The 17,015-nt window shown below is 41.3% G+C and overlaps 1 pseudogene; it reads left to right on the forward strand.

The window, feature by feature from the left end:
- Positions 1-1,855: 1,855 nt before the first annotated feature.
- On the forward strand, positions 1,856-2,171 carry LOC138434731 (cytochrome c-like; annotated as a pseudogene).
- Positions 2,172-17,015: the final 14,844 nt, after the last annotated feature.

Here is a 17,015-nt window from a genome sequence, read left to right on the forward strand (position 1 = left end):
AGGCAAGTTTTTTTTCTTTTTTTTTTTTTTTTCTTTTCAGGGGGGTTGCACCATGCAGCATGTGGGATCTTAGTTTCCCCACCAGAGACTGAACCCACCCCCACAGCAGTGGAAGCAAGAATCTTACCACTGGGCTGCTAGAGAAATCCAGTAATGCAATTTTTTAAATGGAACACTGGTATATTTTTTCAGTTCCAGGAACTAACTTGATCCACTGTCTCAGAAGCACACGTTCTTCTCGACTGAACAAAGAACAGGTCTGTTTGACTCAAAAGTGCACTGCCTTCCATAAACAGATTTCACCCTGTCATTTTGATGGGACATGTGATCCTCTTTCATTTTCTAATCTAAACTGTCCTGTGGTGGGGCTGAGGGCAGTTCCTCAGCTGTGATACTATATGAGCAGTGGTTGATTCTCCATGCTAGGTAGTGTGATCCTAAAAGAGATTAAAGAAAGCCTGAGCCTTTTGGTTCTGGCCCTGGCTTATGTAAAGCACAAACCTGGTTAATACATTCTGTTAATTCCTAAGCAATTAGGCCCCTTGAAAAATTCAGCGAAAGTATCACTGTTGAAAGATTTAAATCAGTTTTAGATACACCAGAATAGGGGAAAGAAAAGTGCAGAACCAACAAGGAATGGTTATTACTATTTAATAATTTCATGTGTGCATGTGTGCTAAGTCGCTTTAGGCATGTCTGACTCCGTGTGACCCTATGGACTGTAACCTGCCGGGCTCCTCTATCCATGGGATTCTCCAGGGAAGAATACTGGAGTGGGTTGTCATTTCCTCCTCCAGGGGGTCTTCCTGACCCAGGGGTTGAACCGGCATCTTTTCTGTCTCTTGCATTGGCAGGCAGATCTTTTACCACTAGAGCCAGCTGGGAAGCCCCATTTAACAATTAAATAATATGCAATTATTTATTATAATTAATTATAAATATTTTATATATTTATATCATGTGAATTACTTTTATATTATACATTATAATTATAAATTTATATAAGATAATATATTTATATAGTATGAATTACCATTTGTATTATACAATTATTATAAATTATTTTATTAATAAGAAAAATAAAGTTACTGAAGTGAGCATTGTTTTAATATTAATTCCATTAATACAACTGATGTACTGTATTGGGTGGAGTTAGAACCTGAACTAAGTGTGTTCATGCAGATTTTCTATGTAAAAATCTGCAGTATCACAATAAGTCTTCAAAAGGTCACTTGAGAGGAACACAGAAATGTTAGCCCACTTAATGTGGGAATATAGAAACAGCAAAAAGTTGGGGTAGTTAACAGCCCCTATTTTTGTACCCTAGACAAATTATTAAGAGCAGTCCAGACAAGATCTTATCCTAGTGTAACAGAAAACAAACCTGACTCCATATGGGATCTGTTCCTTCAGCTCTAACTTTTGTGCTCTGTGGCCTGTACTTAGTCCTGGGGCTCTGTACCTTTGTAAAAAGACCTTGCCTTTAGCCTGAAATATACACAATAGCCCATTCTCAAGGCTCTGACCTTTAAAGGTATAACACTTTTCCACATAGAGATAAAAGGCTGCAGAACGAAGAATAATATTTTTTCTTGTTGGAGACTTACAGCAATATTGTGACCTGACCTACCTGGACAGCTGCAAGAACAAAGGACTCACATGCCAAGAAGTTTGCAACAACCAGCTACACTCCCTCCACTTTAGGCATAAAAGAAGCCTGAATTCTAACTTGGGTTACAATGGTTCTTTGAAGGTTGTACCAACACCTGCAGTTGGGCATGGACTGGTGTGTCCCTGGGCTTAGAAAATGGGACTGAAAACCTCTCAGTCACGAATGGAGAAAGATGATTTTAAAATGGGTGGTGCTGGGAAGAGAAGGAAGATTTTTGTTCAGAAGGGTGTCCAGTGCCAAACTGTGAATGGAAGATAAGCACGGGACTGGGCCAAATCTCCATGATCTGTTTAGGGGAAAGACAAACAGGTGGCTGTTGAATTCTCTTACACAGATGCCAAAAAGAACAAAGACCTCACTTGGGGGAGGAGACGCCAATAGAATACTTGGATGATCCCAAGAAATACATACCTGGAACAAAAATGATCTTTGCTGGCATTAAGAAGAAGGGGGAAAGGGCAGACTTGAAGCTTATCTCAAAAGAGGTACTAATGAGTAATAGTTGGCCACTACCTTATTTATTACAAACCAGAAAAGTCTCATGACTTTATCTGAGTCACCAGGGAAGCCCCTTGTTATGTGTACCATATTTAAATAAATCTCATATACTAGAATTCAGATCATGAAGGCCTGATGGAATATTTCTGTTGGGCAGTCCTGATTTAAATAAGATTTGCTTGTGGCTAAATGAACAAGTTCAGTTTTTAAAATGTTGATAGCAATTCCAGTTCAACAAGTACTATCACTGTTTTCCCCATCCAAAGAGATGATCGACTGTTAAATTTTTTGGGAGATGGTGAATGCTTTCTCAAAACCTGTAGGAGATTGGTTTTATATTTAGATTTCTGTAACTGGTTATATTAATATATTTAAATACTAAGATCCCTTCACGGCCTCAAGAACAGAGCAAGATTCACCTGTGTTTAATTAGTTTGTTAAGGCAAAGGCTAAAGATACACTAACAAGGCCCACTTTATCTTTGTGATCTTAACTGTACCAATGTAATTAAAATTCTCTATCTAAAATTTTGCCTTTTACTTAATGAAAGGCATTTTAATGTGGTTTGTGTATCAGTTCAGTTCAGTCCACTCAGTCATGTCCGACTCTTTGCGACCCCATGAATTGCAGCATGCCAGGCCTCCCTGTCTATCACCAACTCCCGGAGTTCACTCAAACTCATGTCCATTGAGTCGGTGATGCCATCCAGCCATCTCATCCTCTGTCGTCCCCTCCTCCTCCTGCCCCCAATCCCTGCCAGCATCAGGGTCTTTTCCAATGAGTCAACTCTTCCAATGAGGTGGACAAAGTACTGGATTTTCTGCTTTAGCATCATTCCTTCCAAAGAACACTCAGGACTGATCTCCTTTAGAATGGGCTGGTTGGATCTCCTTGCAGTCCAAGGGACTCTCAAGAGTCTTCTCCAATACCACAGTTCAAAAGCATTAATTCTTCGGCACTCAGCTTTCTTTATAGTCGAACTCTCACATCCATACATGACTACTAGAAAAACCATAGCCTTAACTAGACGGACCTTTGTTGGCAAACTAATATCTCTGCTTTTCAACATGCTATCTAGGTTGGTCATAACTTTCCTTCCAAGGAGTAAGCATCTTTTAATTTCATGGCTCCAGTCACCGTCTACAGTGATTTTGGAGCCCCCAAAAATAAAGTCAGACACTGTTTCCACTGTTTCCTCATCTATTTCCTATGAAGTGATGGGACCAGATGCCATGATTTTCGTTTTCTGAATGTTGAACTTTAAGCCAACTTTTTCACTCTCCTCTTTCACTTTCATCAAGAGGCTTTTTAGTTCCTCTTTACTTTCTGCCATAAGGGTGGTGTTATCTGCATATCTGAGGTTATTGATATTTCTCCTATAGCATCAAATAAAGCATATTTAGCACTTCCTACATTTTATAGGTTATCTTTAAGATCAGATGCTTTTAAAAATCACTATGACAAGATCTGTTAGTATACTTTGCTTGTGTGTTCTTTACAAAGTCAGACTAAATTATAATTCAGGATTTTCTCTTAAAAAGGCATTCAGAAATGCAACTGTAGAACTACTGTGTGACTGGTAATAGTGCTTTTGATGACTCATTAGAAGCGTGAAAGTAGAGGAGCTATATCATTAGCACAGGTTTGTAAAATAGATGATCATAAGGCTTAAGAATTAAAAACAAAATCACAGATTAAAAAAAAAGATGGTTCTTTGGGATGCTAACTAATTTGCTACCGTCTACTCAGTCTGCTGGTTTCCCACATAAAGTTGCTAATTCTTTGCCCCAACAACTCGTCTCTCAATTTATTGTCCTGTTATGAAACAAGTTTGGAGTTGATAACACTAAAACTATTCAAATGTTTGAGATTTGGGCTAATCCATTTATAATTGTGGATCCTGGATTTGTTGTGAGGCTATTGCTATCTATAATTCTCTTTTGAGAAAAAAAATCCATTACTATACTGCTGTTAGAATCACTAAAAAGTGCTTGCTTACATGAGTGAAGCAGTTAATCCAAATTCAAAAGAAGGAAATTTGGTTGTGGCATTTGTGAGAATATGCTTGGAGGGAAGCTGAATCTGAAACAGGGGCAAAGTTGATGACAATAAACCTGATGGAAAACAGCCTATTTTGCCTATTATTTCATGTAAAAAGCCCTATTTGAAAATATCTAGTTCAGTTAAGGTACAAATTAGAGATCTGAGAAGAGTTTTGAAGGTTGTTGGATTCTCAGACTAAGGATCAGAAGAGAGGGAGAGAAAGAGAGAGAGGAAAACAAGGGAAAATAAGATACACAATGGGCCACTGGACAAAGATTTGGCTTCATGGAACATTCAAAAATATAGAGAGGCAAAGTGTCTTTGCTGACGTGTACACAATATGCCCTTCTTTGAAACCATGCAACACGAGCAGGTGTTGAGAAGAGGTAAACGGAGAAAGAATCTGGGTCTGACTGAACTCAGAGGGATCCCTGACATCACCTCACCAACCACCGCATCCTACAGCCAGAGACAGTGAACCCCAAGAGTTTAGGGGAGTTGCCCTGCTGAGGCTGTTTCCCCCATGCTTCACTTCTTTTGAAATGCAACACACTAATGACATCAATGGAGCTTCCCATGTGACGCTAGTATAAAGAATTCGCCTGCCAATGGAGAGACATAAGTCACGTGGGTTCACTCCCTGGGTTGGGAAGATCCTTGGAGGAGGGCATGGCAACCCACTCCAATATTCTTGCCTGGAGAATCCCGTGGACAGAGGAGCCTGGTGCGCTACAGTCCATTGGGTCCCCAAGAGTTGGACACGACTGAAGCGATTTAGCATACAACACAATGATGTCAACAGTTCATAGAATCCCTCCATGACTAAAAGGAAGAACAGAAGGAAGGAAAGAAGGGACAAGGGAAGATCCTTGTTCAAAGTCACTGTTCCCGTGGCCTAGTCCAGAGCCTCTTAAACATAGTTTTCTTAAATTTCAAACTGCCTCTTTCTTGCCCCTCTTACTCTGAGTTATCTTTGCTAAGATCACTAATTCCTGAAGTTCTGTGCCCAATTAAGAATGAAATGAACTTGAGGCTAGAATGTAAGGACATTTTAAGAACAGCACATAATATATCCATATCAAAGAAGAATAAATCGGCTGTTTAAATTTTAATCCCAATAAATCTATTGTCTTTTGAAAAAAAAAAAAAAAGCCCAGCACCATTTAGAAAGGTGTACACGCTAGTAAAGTAATGCTCAAAATTCTGCAAGCTAGGCTTCAGCAGTACGTGAACTGTGAACTTCCAGATACTCAAGCTGGTTTTAGAAAAGGCAGAGGAACCAGAGATCAAATTGCCAACATCCGCTGGATCATGCAAAAAGCAAGAGAGTTCCAGAAAAACCTCTATTTCTGCTTTATTGACTATGCCAAAGCCTTTGACTGTGTGGATCACAATAAACTGTGGAAAAATTCTGAAAGAGATGGGAATACCAGACCACCTGACCTGCCTCTTGAGAAACCTATATGCAGGTCAGGAAGCAACACTTAGAACTGGACATGGAACAACAGACTGGTTCCAAATAGGAAAAGGAGTACATCGAGGCTGTATATTGTCACCCTGCTTATTTAACTTCTATGCAGAGTACATCATGAGAAACGCTGGGCTGGAAGAAGCACAAGCTGGAATCAAGATTGCTGGGAGACATATCGATCACCTCAGATATGCAGATGATACCACCCTTATGGCAGAAGGTGAAGAGGAACTAAAAAGCCTCTTGATGAAAGTGAAAGAGGAGTGTGAAAAAGTTGGTTTAAAGCTCAACATTCAGAAAACGAAGATCATGGCATCTGGTCCCATCACTTCATGGGAAATAGATGGGGAAACAGTGGAAACAGTGGCTGACTTTATTTTTTTGGGCTCCAAAATCACTGCAGATGGTGATTGCAGCCATGAAATTAAAAGATGCTTACTCCTTGGAAGGAAAGTTATGACCAACCTAGTTAGCATATTGAAAAGCAGAGATATTACTATGCCACCAAAGTCCGTCTAGTCAAGGCTATGGTTTTTCCTGTGGTCATGTATGGATGTGAGAGTTGGATTATAAAGAAAATTGAACGCTGAAGAATTGATGCTTTTGAACTGTGGTGTTGGAGAAGATTCTTGAGAGTCCCTTGGACTGCAAGGAGATCCAACCAGTCCATTCTAAAGGAGATCAGTCCGGAGTGTTCTTTGGAAGGAATGATGCTAAAGCTGAAACTCCAGTACTTTGTCCACCTCATTGGAAGAGTTGACTCATTGGAAAAGACCCTGATGCTGGCAGGGATTGGGGGCAGGAGGAGAAGGGGACGACAGAGGATGAGATGGCTGGATGGCATCACCGACTCGATGGACATGAGTTTGAGTGAACTCCGGGAGTTGGTATGGACAGGGAGGCCTGGCGTGCTGTGATTCATGGGGTTGCAAAGAGTCGGACACGACTGAGTGACTTAACTGAACTGATATGTAAGTGTTAGTTGTTCAGTCGTGTCTGACTTTTTGTGACCTCATGGACTGTAGCCTGGCAGGCTCCTGTGTCCATGGAATTCTCCAGGCTAAATACTGCAGTGGGTTGCCATTTCCTTTTCCAGGTGATCTTCCCGACCCAGCAATTGAACCCGGGCATCCTGCATTGCAGGCAGATTCTTTACCATCTGTTAACTTAATAAAAGATGCTCCATGACCTAAATGTCCCAAATATTAATTAGCCAGAGGCTGGATGCTTGTAAACTTGGAAGAAAGATTTAGAAGTCTTGAGCTTTATCTTTAAATGTGTTCAACCTTGGGCATGTCATTGTTGTTGCAGCTTCTCAGTCCATAAAAAGGATAATAAAATCACCTGCTGAAGTTATCTCAAAGAAGTGTTCTGATAATTAATGAGTTGATGACGGCTTACACATGTGAGGTGGAAGGCAGTGTATAGAAATGTAATGTCTCTGTTGTAATTACTGTCACTGCTCATACATGGGGAGCAGATACGTGGACTGGCTGTATATCATTCACAGCTAAAGACCAATCTGCCCAAGAAAAATAATGAGTACCCTTATGAACTGTGACTTCTTTTGCACTTTATTTTCAAAGTTCACTATTTTAGTGAGATACCCAGGTGGTGCTAGTGGTAAAGAACCCGCCTGCCAATGCAGGAGATGTAAAAGATGCGTGTTTGATCCCTGGGTCAGGAAGATCCTCTGAAGGAGGAAATGGCAATGCTTTCCAATATTCTTGCCCAGAGAATGCCCATGGACAGAGGAGCCTGGCGGGCTACAGTCCATAGGGTTGCCTAGAGATTGACACAGCTGAAGCGACTTAGCACGCACATGAAAACTTGAATAATTGGTGCAAAAGAACATTTTCACAACTTGATTTCTCAAGGAGGGGATATGAAGTACGTGGAATGTTCTTAGTAACAAGCAGTCTGACTTTCGTAGCATCCACTGGATCTCAGTCTCCACTGTAAAATCCAGTTGTAGGACTAGATGATCTTTGAGTTTTCTGCTAGCTCTGAGCGTTTACAATTAATTCTACCACTCCAAAATCCTCCAAGGCCGATCCTGCAGCTGATCAAAAACAGAAGCCCAGATGCAGCCATCATCTCCAGTTGGAGAAAGTGTTAGTCACTCAGTTGTGTCCGACTCTTTGCGACCCTATGAACTATAGCCCACCACACTCCTCTGTCCATGGAATTCTCCAAGCAAGAATACTGGAATGGGTAGCCATTCCCTTCTCCAGGGGATCTTCCTGATCCAGGGATCGAACCTGAGTCTCCTGCCTTGCAGGCAGATTCTTCACTGTGGGCCACCAGGGAAGCCCCAGTTGGGGAAGGTTGGCTACAAAACTGAGGTGTACAGTGGAGAGGCTTACGGAAAGGTCTCTAGAGTCAGAGCTGGACTGGAATTCTTGATCTGTGACTTCATACTAGCTTGTGGGCAGGTTTTATCACCAGACAAAGGAGCTCAAATAGTACTTCCTTCAGTGGGTCACTGAGAAGGATGAGTGCAAGGATTAAGAGAGCACCCAGTATGTAGGAAAGGCTCCATCCACGTCAGGTCCTATCACTGACCTCTAGACGAAGTCCTCAGCATGAACGTCATCCCTGAGGCACTCAGGAACGTTCATTAAGCACCTGCTCTGCTCCTAGTACGCTGCTCACCACCCAGTAAATGCTCATGAACAAGTAAAGGTTTTTTGTTTTCAAGAAAAGTTTGAATGACTTTATGAATTCAAGTCATTGTTCTAATTATTAGAAACTGTTGCTGTTGCTCAGTCACTGAATCGTGCCTAACTCTTTGTCATTCCATGGACCGCAGCACACCAGGCTTCCCTGTCCTTCACCATCTCCTGGAGTTAGGGACCATAGCGGACCCAAATATGAGGAAAGCATATTTCACATCTGGGGGCCTGCAGCTACCCCAGATGTAATAAAAATAAGTAAGGAGAACAGATTTCCTGGAACCAGACTAGGAGGAAGAGTGGTGACTGTTTGCCTTTTTGGGCTGACCAGGTGCCTGCCCCCGCACAAGATGTGGAAAATTTCACATTGTGTCTTTTCTTTGTAGAAGAGATGCCCCATCTTCAGAAACATTCAGATCCTCTCTCCCTTTGCCTCCTCACAGCCACTGCTTAGGACAATAGCTAGTCCCAGCCAGCGATTGCTTCTGCCAAGGATTCTGAATATTAGGTTGCTGTTAGGTAATAAGGCAAGGGGCCTAATTAGGTAATTACCTTATTAGGTAATAAGGCCAGGGGTAAGGGAGGCTTCCCAGGTGGCACCAGTGGTAAAGAACCTGCCTGCCAATGTAGGAGACATGAGATGTGGGTTTGATCCCTGGGTCAGGAAGATCCCCTGGAGGAAGGCAGGGCAACCCACTCCAGTATTCTAGCCTGTAGAATCTCATGGACAGAGGAGCCTGGTGGGCTATTGTCCATGGGGTCACAAAGAATTGGATATGACTTTCATAATTTCAAGGCGAAGAGGAGCTGGTTGAATTCATTCATGGTTATGAGAGGTGGTCAGCAGCTCTGTAATTTCATGATTATTTCTGCTAAAAGAACATTCTTGTGTGTCTTGCCTCATGGCTCTCTGGAGCTGCCCAGGTTTCTGCACTCTTCTCCAAATCTGGTCCTTAGCCCTCCCATCGATGTTGTGAGCCTCTGCTCCCTTCCAATCCATTTCCTATTACGATTAATTAAAAAAATAATAAGACTGCTGGGTCTCCTGCCATCCTATCAGCAGTTCCTTATGCCAAACCATCACTACCATCACTGATGAAAGCACGTTAACCCTGACACGTGATTGAATATGGATTAGGTATTGTTTTCGTGGTATTGCTAATTTTCTGAAGAGTTTTGTATGATTTTTCTACAACCCCCTGGGCTGCAGACTGTTAGGAACTGGGCGGCTCAGCAGGAAGTGAACCAAGGAAGGTGGTGGAACTTCATTGCTGCTCCCTATCACTCCCTATTGCCCTCATTACTGTCTGAACCGTTGTCTTCCACAAAACTGGTTGGTCCCTGGTGCCAAAAAGATTGGGGGCCATTGGTATAGGAGAATGCATTTATTCTTAAGAAATGCATGCTGAAGTTTCATGAAACCTGAAATTGAGTTTTAATTGGTTACCAAAAAACCTACTATATAAAATATATCATGTATAGGTATATATGCTTCTGTGTGAACATTTAAATACATTATCTATCTATCTAGGGTTCATTGCTTAGTCATGTCTAACTCTTTGCAACCCTATGGACATAGCCCTCCAGCCTCCTCTTTCCATGGGAGTCTCCAGGCAAGAACACTGGAGTGGGTAGCCATTCCCTTATCCAGGGCATCTTCCCCACCTAGGAATTGAACCTGAGTCTCCCACATTGCAGGCAGATTCTTTGCTGTCTGAACCATGTATCTACCTAACTGTTGGGCAAATTGGTAAAGTGGTTACAGTTGATAGATCTATGTGGAGGATATGCATTCACTGTATTTTTTTTCAATATTTCTATAAGTTTGAAAAATTTGAAAATAAAAATTAGAGGTAAAATAAAATTACTGTATGTTATGAAATGAGAAACATGTCTTTATGCGTATGTGCAGTCGTTAGGATGGATAAACAATTCCATTCCCCTTCCCACACCTAGGTGATAAAGTATTAGTTACGTTAGGGTTGTGTCACTTTGCACTGTCTCTTCTTTCTAGAAGCACATATATAGATGGGTTCCAGAGAGTTGCATCATGGATTGGAGAAGGAAACTTTCCCTGTTAGGGTAGGGTTGGTGTTAGTCACTCAGTCCTGCCTGACTCTTTGCGACTGCATGGATCCTGCCAGGCTCCTCTGTCCATGGGATTCTCCAGGCAAGAATACTGGAGTGGGTTGCTATTCCTTTCTCCATATCTTCCCAACCTGGATTGAACCCAGGTGTCCTGTATCGCAGGCATATTCTTTACTATCTGAGCCACCAGGAAAGCACCCCCTATGTTAAAGGGTAGGGTTAATACTCAGATCAGCTCTCTGCCCCATTGCAAGAGGAGTAAGACCCAGAGATCAGATTTCTTGTATCATAAATGAATGTTGTTGGAGTATATAGTCTTCACAGATATATGAAAAGCCTTGTATACCTCAAAATCTAACAGGGCTATAAAATGTGAAACCAGAATATCTGTCCTTCAGGAGAAAGGGGATATAGAGAGATCACAGTAGAATATACCAGAGGTTCCAGGGACCTTAAAGAAGCCAGGGAACCAGCACGCACCTCATGAATGATGAAGGATTTTGGAGGGGATGGGAAAATACCTTTCTATAAGGTTTCTTAATATCACACTTCTCAATCTGAGAGCTATATACATGGGGGATTAGGAAGTACATTTAGATGAAAAATAAACTATTACAAATGTAGTGAAATAGTAAACATCAGAGCTCATAATCCATAAGTGTTGTTCTATGAAACCTTGTGTTTTATACATACATATGTGTATGTATGCTCTGAATTGTACTCCTTTCTTTCTGTGGGTTGTTGTCAAAATATGCGAAAGTCATTGCTGATGTCTTCTACAATGACCCAGAATGTGAAAGTTTGTATTATAAAATTAATCTCCTGTGCCCAAAATGACAATGGATGCAGTTTAGCAGCTGCTGCTGCTGCCATTTTTTTCTTTTTTTTTCCTTCCATTTTAAATATAATTTGCTTTTGTTCAACAGGGAGTTAATGGATGTAAGTTTTCTTTTATGAGACAATGGTTTTCTTTGCAAAGCTTGTTTTTACTTAATTTAGGAAAAACCTACAAATTTTAATTGAAGTATATAAAAGATGTAAATGAAGGGAGAGACTGCTCCATGTCCTTGCATGCAAAGACTAAATGGCATTTCAAGTGTATTACAAACTGGATTTTCATTCCTTCATGGGTAAACTTCACTTTTTAGTTTTGTTCTACTAATGTTCAGTTCAGTTCAGCCGCTCAGTCGTGTCCGACTGTTTGCGACCCCATGAATCGCAGTACGCCAGGCCTCCCTGTCCATCACCAACTCCCAGAGTTCACGCAAACTCACGTCCATTGAGTCAGTGATGCCATCCAGCCATCTCATCCTCTGTCATCCTCTTTTCCTCCTGTCCCCAATCCCTCCCAGCATCAAGGTCTTTTCCAATGAACCAACTCGTCACATGAGGTGGCCAAAGTACTGGAGTTTCAGCTTTAGCATCACTCCTTACAAAGAATACCCAGGACTGATCTCCTTTAGAATGGACTGGTTGGATCTCCTTGCAGTCCAAGGGACTCTCAAGAGTCTTCTCCAACACCACACTTCAAAAGCATCAATTCTTTGGCGCTCAGCTTCCTTCACAGTCCAACTCTCACATCCATACATGACTACTGAAAAAACCATAGCCTTGACTAGACGGACTTGTATTGGCAAAGTAATGTCTCTGCTTTTTAATATGCTGTCTTTTGCTTATTACATTTAAAATGTCCAAGATATGTAGTTATTTCTTTTCTATGCTGCTGCTGTTGCTGCTAAGTCACTTCAGTCATGTCCGACTCTGTGCGACCCCAGAGACAGCAGCCCACCAGGCTCCCCTGTCCCGGGGATTCTCCAGGCAAGAACACTGGAGTGGGTTGCCATTTCCTTCTCCAATGCATGAAAGTGAAAAGCGAAAGTGAAGTCGCTCAGCCGTGTCCAACTCTTTGCGACCCCATGGACTGCAGCCCACCAGGCTCCTCCGTCCATGGGTTTTTCCAGGCAAGAGTACTGGAGTGGGGTGCCATTGCCTTCTCCGTTCTTTTCTATGACATCCTCTCAAATCTTTCTGAGGATGTTAATTTATTATAAAATTAATATTTTGTCTGCCTAATTTGCTGTATTTCCTCAGGTGTTCATTCTTTTTTGTTGTTGTTGAATTTGGTGCTTTGTTAAAGTAGTTGTTCTTGTTTAGTCACCAAATCATGTCTGACTCTTTGTGATCCCATGAACTGTAGCCTGCCAGACTCTCTGTCTTTGGGATTTCCCAGGTAAGAATACTGGAGTCGGTTGCCATTTCCTTCTCCAGGAGATGTTCCCGACCCAGGGACTGAAACTCCATCTTCCGTATTGGTAGGCAGATTCTTTATTGCTGAGCTACTGAGGAAGCCCTTGTTACTGTAGCCCTTCTCCCTTAATACTTGGTAATATTTGGTTTCCTGATGATCTTTGTATTGAAAATTTCTAGCCACCTGTCAGTTATACCTAATGCTGTGGAGAGACATGAGAGTGAATAGGAAAAGGCTTGCTGGCAGGAGAAATCTTCCTTTAGCTTCTCTAAGTCTGGAAGCTTACAGGGCCTCTGTGTGTGTGTGTGTGTGTGTGTGTGTGTGTGTGCGTGTGCACGCGCGCGTAAGTCGCTCAGTCATATCCAACTCTTTTCGACCCCATGGACTGTAGCCCACCAGGTTCCCTATCCATGGGATTCTCCAGGCGAGAATACTGGAGTGGGTTACCATACCCTCCTCCAGGGGATCTTCCTAACCCAGGCATTAAACCCAGGTCTCCTGCTTTGCAGGCAGCTTCTTTACCATCTGAGCCACCAGGGAAGCCCTCCAGGGCCCATGGGGATGTGTAAATCACAGATCTTGCCTCTCCAGGATTAGTGTCCACACTCAAGGTTCTTCCCACAAGTAAATGCCCCAGCTCTCCAAATAGCCAACTCCTTCTGGACCGTCTTTCTAATTTTCCACCCTCTGTGTATGCTGCTCATTAGATCCATTGCCTTTCACCTGGGAGCTCTTCTGGGACTGCTCCCAGCAGGAAGCTTTGTTTTCCTCTGATGATTAATCCACAGTGCTGACCCCTAGGGCTCTTGATCGGCTTTCTGGTCCACTGAGAGCACTCTTGTTTTCCAAGACTATGTTAATTAATTGCTGATATTGATCAAGTTTAAAGTTTGCTCCAGCTCCAAAAACATGAACTATGACATCAAGCATATATTTTCTGACCCCGTCTTTTAACTATTCCTTTAAAGTTTAGTATTAACTTTTCATATCTTAAATTACTACCTCTCCAAAAGTGGGTAAACAGTATGTCCATTATCAGTCTTCTCATTTTTAGTAAAGCAATAAAATGCTTTCAGTACTCTTTTAGCAAAGCAATTTAGGTTTTTTGCTTAGAAAAAGTAAGAGAGAGCAATCCCAAGCATAAAGAATTATCTTTTTCTGGTGGAATTATTTATATTATTGGTATAGGCTGGCTCACAGTTTATGCTTCACATACATATATATATCACCAAGTGAAGTGGAAACTTTCAGCTCCAGCACATTGATGCATCTATATGACAGGTGTCATTTTAGTTTCTACTGGAATATCAGGGCAGACACTTAAATGAAGTCCTTATCAGATTTTCCTTCTGCCCCCCCAGTACAAAGAAACAAAGACTTGAATAAATAGGGGTCAAAAGCCAAAAAAAAATAAAGCCTGTCTCCTGAAGTTTCAACTTACTTGGAGTGGAGCTTGTTGCTGCCATCTTTGTATTTCTGCAGTCTCCTTGCATCTTAGGTTAATTGTACAAATTACATTCCATGTCTCAGGCAAGGACAAGGGCAAAAGAAACTTCTAGGATAGTTATTGAAGAAAAGACTGTTTCTCACACTAAAAGAAATGCTCACCTAGAATCAGACAAAAACTGTTAATAGGAGACCTTTTCCCTTAATAAGTCAAAAAGATCAATTGATCAGCTAATCAACAAGATCAACAACTGTGCACTTCCCAAAAGTGAATAGGGGATTCCTTTAAGTTTCAGTAGGCCTAATTTCAAGAAATAAGAGAAAACAAGGAGGCCAGAGAAACTACCAAGAAATCCTGCAGTGGTTACCTGGGAGTCATTACAAGAGGGATTTGGGGATATTTGTGTTCATTTGTGCTGGCACGGTGGATGAATTGGGTCTGCTTTTTTTCCTCAGCAGCCTTATATAACAGTCATACTTTTTTCAGGTTGAATGGAGTTCACAGTGGTTCTTAACCTCATTTTCTTCTGGCTAAAATTATGACTCATTTTATATATGTAATTGCCTTGCAATTTCATTTTTTTCAGTGGAGCTAAAGGGAGGGAAGGAGAGGGAAAAGAGAGGGGAGGCCAGGTCCTTCAGAATAAATTTGAAAGATGGGGCAAAAGATGCTAATGTTGGCAAAGAATCACAGGATTATATCTGCTTCATTTTCTGGAACTCAGCCTCCCGCCTTTTGCTTGGAATATTGTCTTCATTCTGTCTTAGTTTAAAAGTTATCTCTCGGCAACCTCTCCTGTCCCTCCAGACTGAACATATCCTTAATTTTCTGTCTTATCTTTCTTCACATGCTCCTACTGGGCCTTAAGGTTACAAAGAACTGTGTCCTTGTTTTGCTCACAAGTGATACTGCCAAGATGTCACAGGATGCCTGGTGCATCTTGGGTTTTCAATAAACATTTGCTGAATGAGAATTTGATTCATCTTTTCCCACCATCTATGTGCTCAGTTGTGCCTGACTCGTTGCAACCCTATGGACTATAGCAGGGTCCTCTGTCCATGGAGTTTTTCAGGCAACAATAGAGTAGATTGCCATTTCCTACTACACAGGATCTTCCTACAACCCATGGATCTAACCCGGTCTCTTGAGTCTCCTTGCATTGGCAGGCAGATTCTTTACCAACTGTGCCGCCTGGGAAGCACCTCCCTGACTCCACAATCATCTACACTGAAGTTCTAATTGGGTATGGGAGTCTGAGAGGTTGGGAAAAGTGAAGCTTCCCTAGAAACCTCAGTGAAATATTTCCCCTTGTCCTCTTGCCTGTTTCAGTTTTCTTTTTCATTCACCCATGCTTCCCTGATAGCTCAGTTGGTAAAGAATTTGCCTGCAGTGCAAGAGACCCTGGTTTGATGCCTGGGCTGGGAAGATCCCCTGGAGAAGGGATAGGCTACCCATTCCAGTTTTCTTGGGCTTCCCTTGTGGCTCAGCAGGTAAAGAATCCACCTGCAATGTGGGAGACCTGGGTTTGATCCCTGGGTTGGGAAGATCCCCTGGAGAAGGGAATGGCCACCCACTCCAGTATTCTGGCCTGGAGAATTCCATGGACTATACAGTCCATGGGGTCACAAAGACACACACACATTCCCATCTCAATCTTGGTATAAAAAGTGCTAAATAGGACTTCAATATTTTGCGGAGAGGTTGTGTCTTGCTATTATCCGTCTGAATATCTTCTAGACCCCACATTAGATGCTTTGTTAAAAATACTAAGAACTCAATTATAAAGCCTCTTGGATAAACTGGTTATAAATTAGGAATGAAATATTAATGATGCTGTGTGAGTTCAAACTTACATGGCTGTCATTGTTGGAAGTCATTTCTTGGGAAATCAAATCTGTGACTTGAAAGAGATGTGTTTAATTATAGCAAAGGGGTGCAATTAGCTTTCAAAATAGAATTTGCCACTCTGATTATCTAATGTTATCAATGAGGCATCATTGCCACAAAATGTTTAAAATTGAGGGGAAATAAAAATGGTGTGAAACAATTTAACTTAAAGTATTAATTAAATGTAGTTTAATAAGTAAGCATGTTCAAAAAATTTTATCAATTACTTAAAAAGATAGAAAATACTAGCAATATAACATAGAATAGCAGATGTAGGCAACCAGAGAGGAAATTAAAACTATGTTAAATAAACTAATTTTTAAGTTAATAATTATGTTGTTATATAAATTAATTGTATGGGTTTATTCTATTAATATATCATGTTCAGTCAGTTCAATTCAGTCACTCAGTCATGTACGACTCTTTGCAACCTCATGGACTTCAGTATGCCAGGCCTTCTCCCTGTCCATCAACAACTTCCAGAGCTTGCTCAAACTCATGTCCATTGAGTCAGTGATTCCATCCAACCATCTCATCCTCTGTCGTCCCCTTTCCTCCTGTCTTCAATCTTTTCTAGCATCAGGGTCTTTTCCATTGAGTCAGTTTTTCGCATCAGGTGCCCAAAATATTGGAGCTTCAGCTTCAGCATCAGTCCTTCTAATCAATATTCAGGATTGATATTCTTTAGGATTGACTGGTTTGATCTCCTTGCAGTCCAAGAGGCCCCCAATAGTCTTCTCCAACACCACATCTATCATGTAATAAAGTTGCATGTTTTACATATATCATGTAATATATTATGTTGATAAAGTTTAATTTATCCTTTCTTCATATTTTCAACTCATGATTAAAATTAACTAATATTTCCCCTTAAAAATTCATGTATAGTTTTATACTACAGGGAGAGATTTCTAGAAGCTTCTATCCAAGGAGACTCCCCATGCAAATGGACGAGAGATGCTAAGTCAGTCAATAAATAAGTAGTA

The sequence above is a fragment of the Ovis canadensis genome, chromosome 2, assembly GCF_042477335.2.
Source record: "Ovis canadensis isolate MfBH-ARS-UI-01 breed Bighorn chromosome 2, ARS-UI_OviCan_v2, whole genome shotgun sequence".
Lineage (NCBI taxonomy): Eukaryota > Metazoa > Chordata > Mammalia > Artiodactyla > Bovidae > Ovis > Ovis canadensis.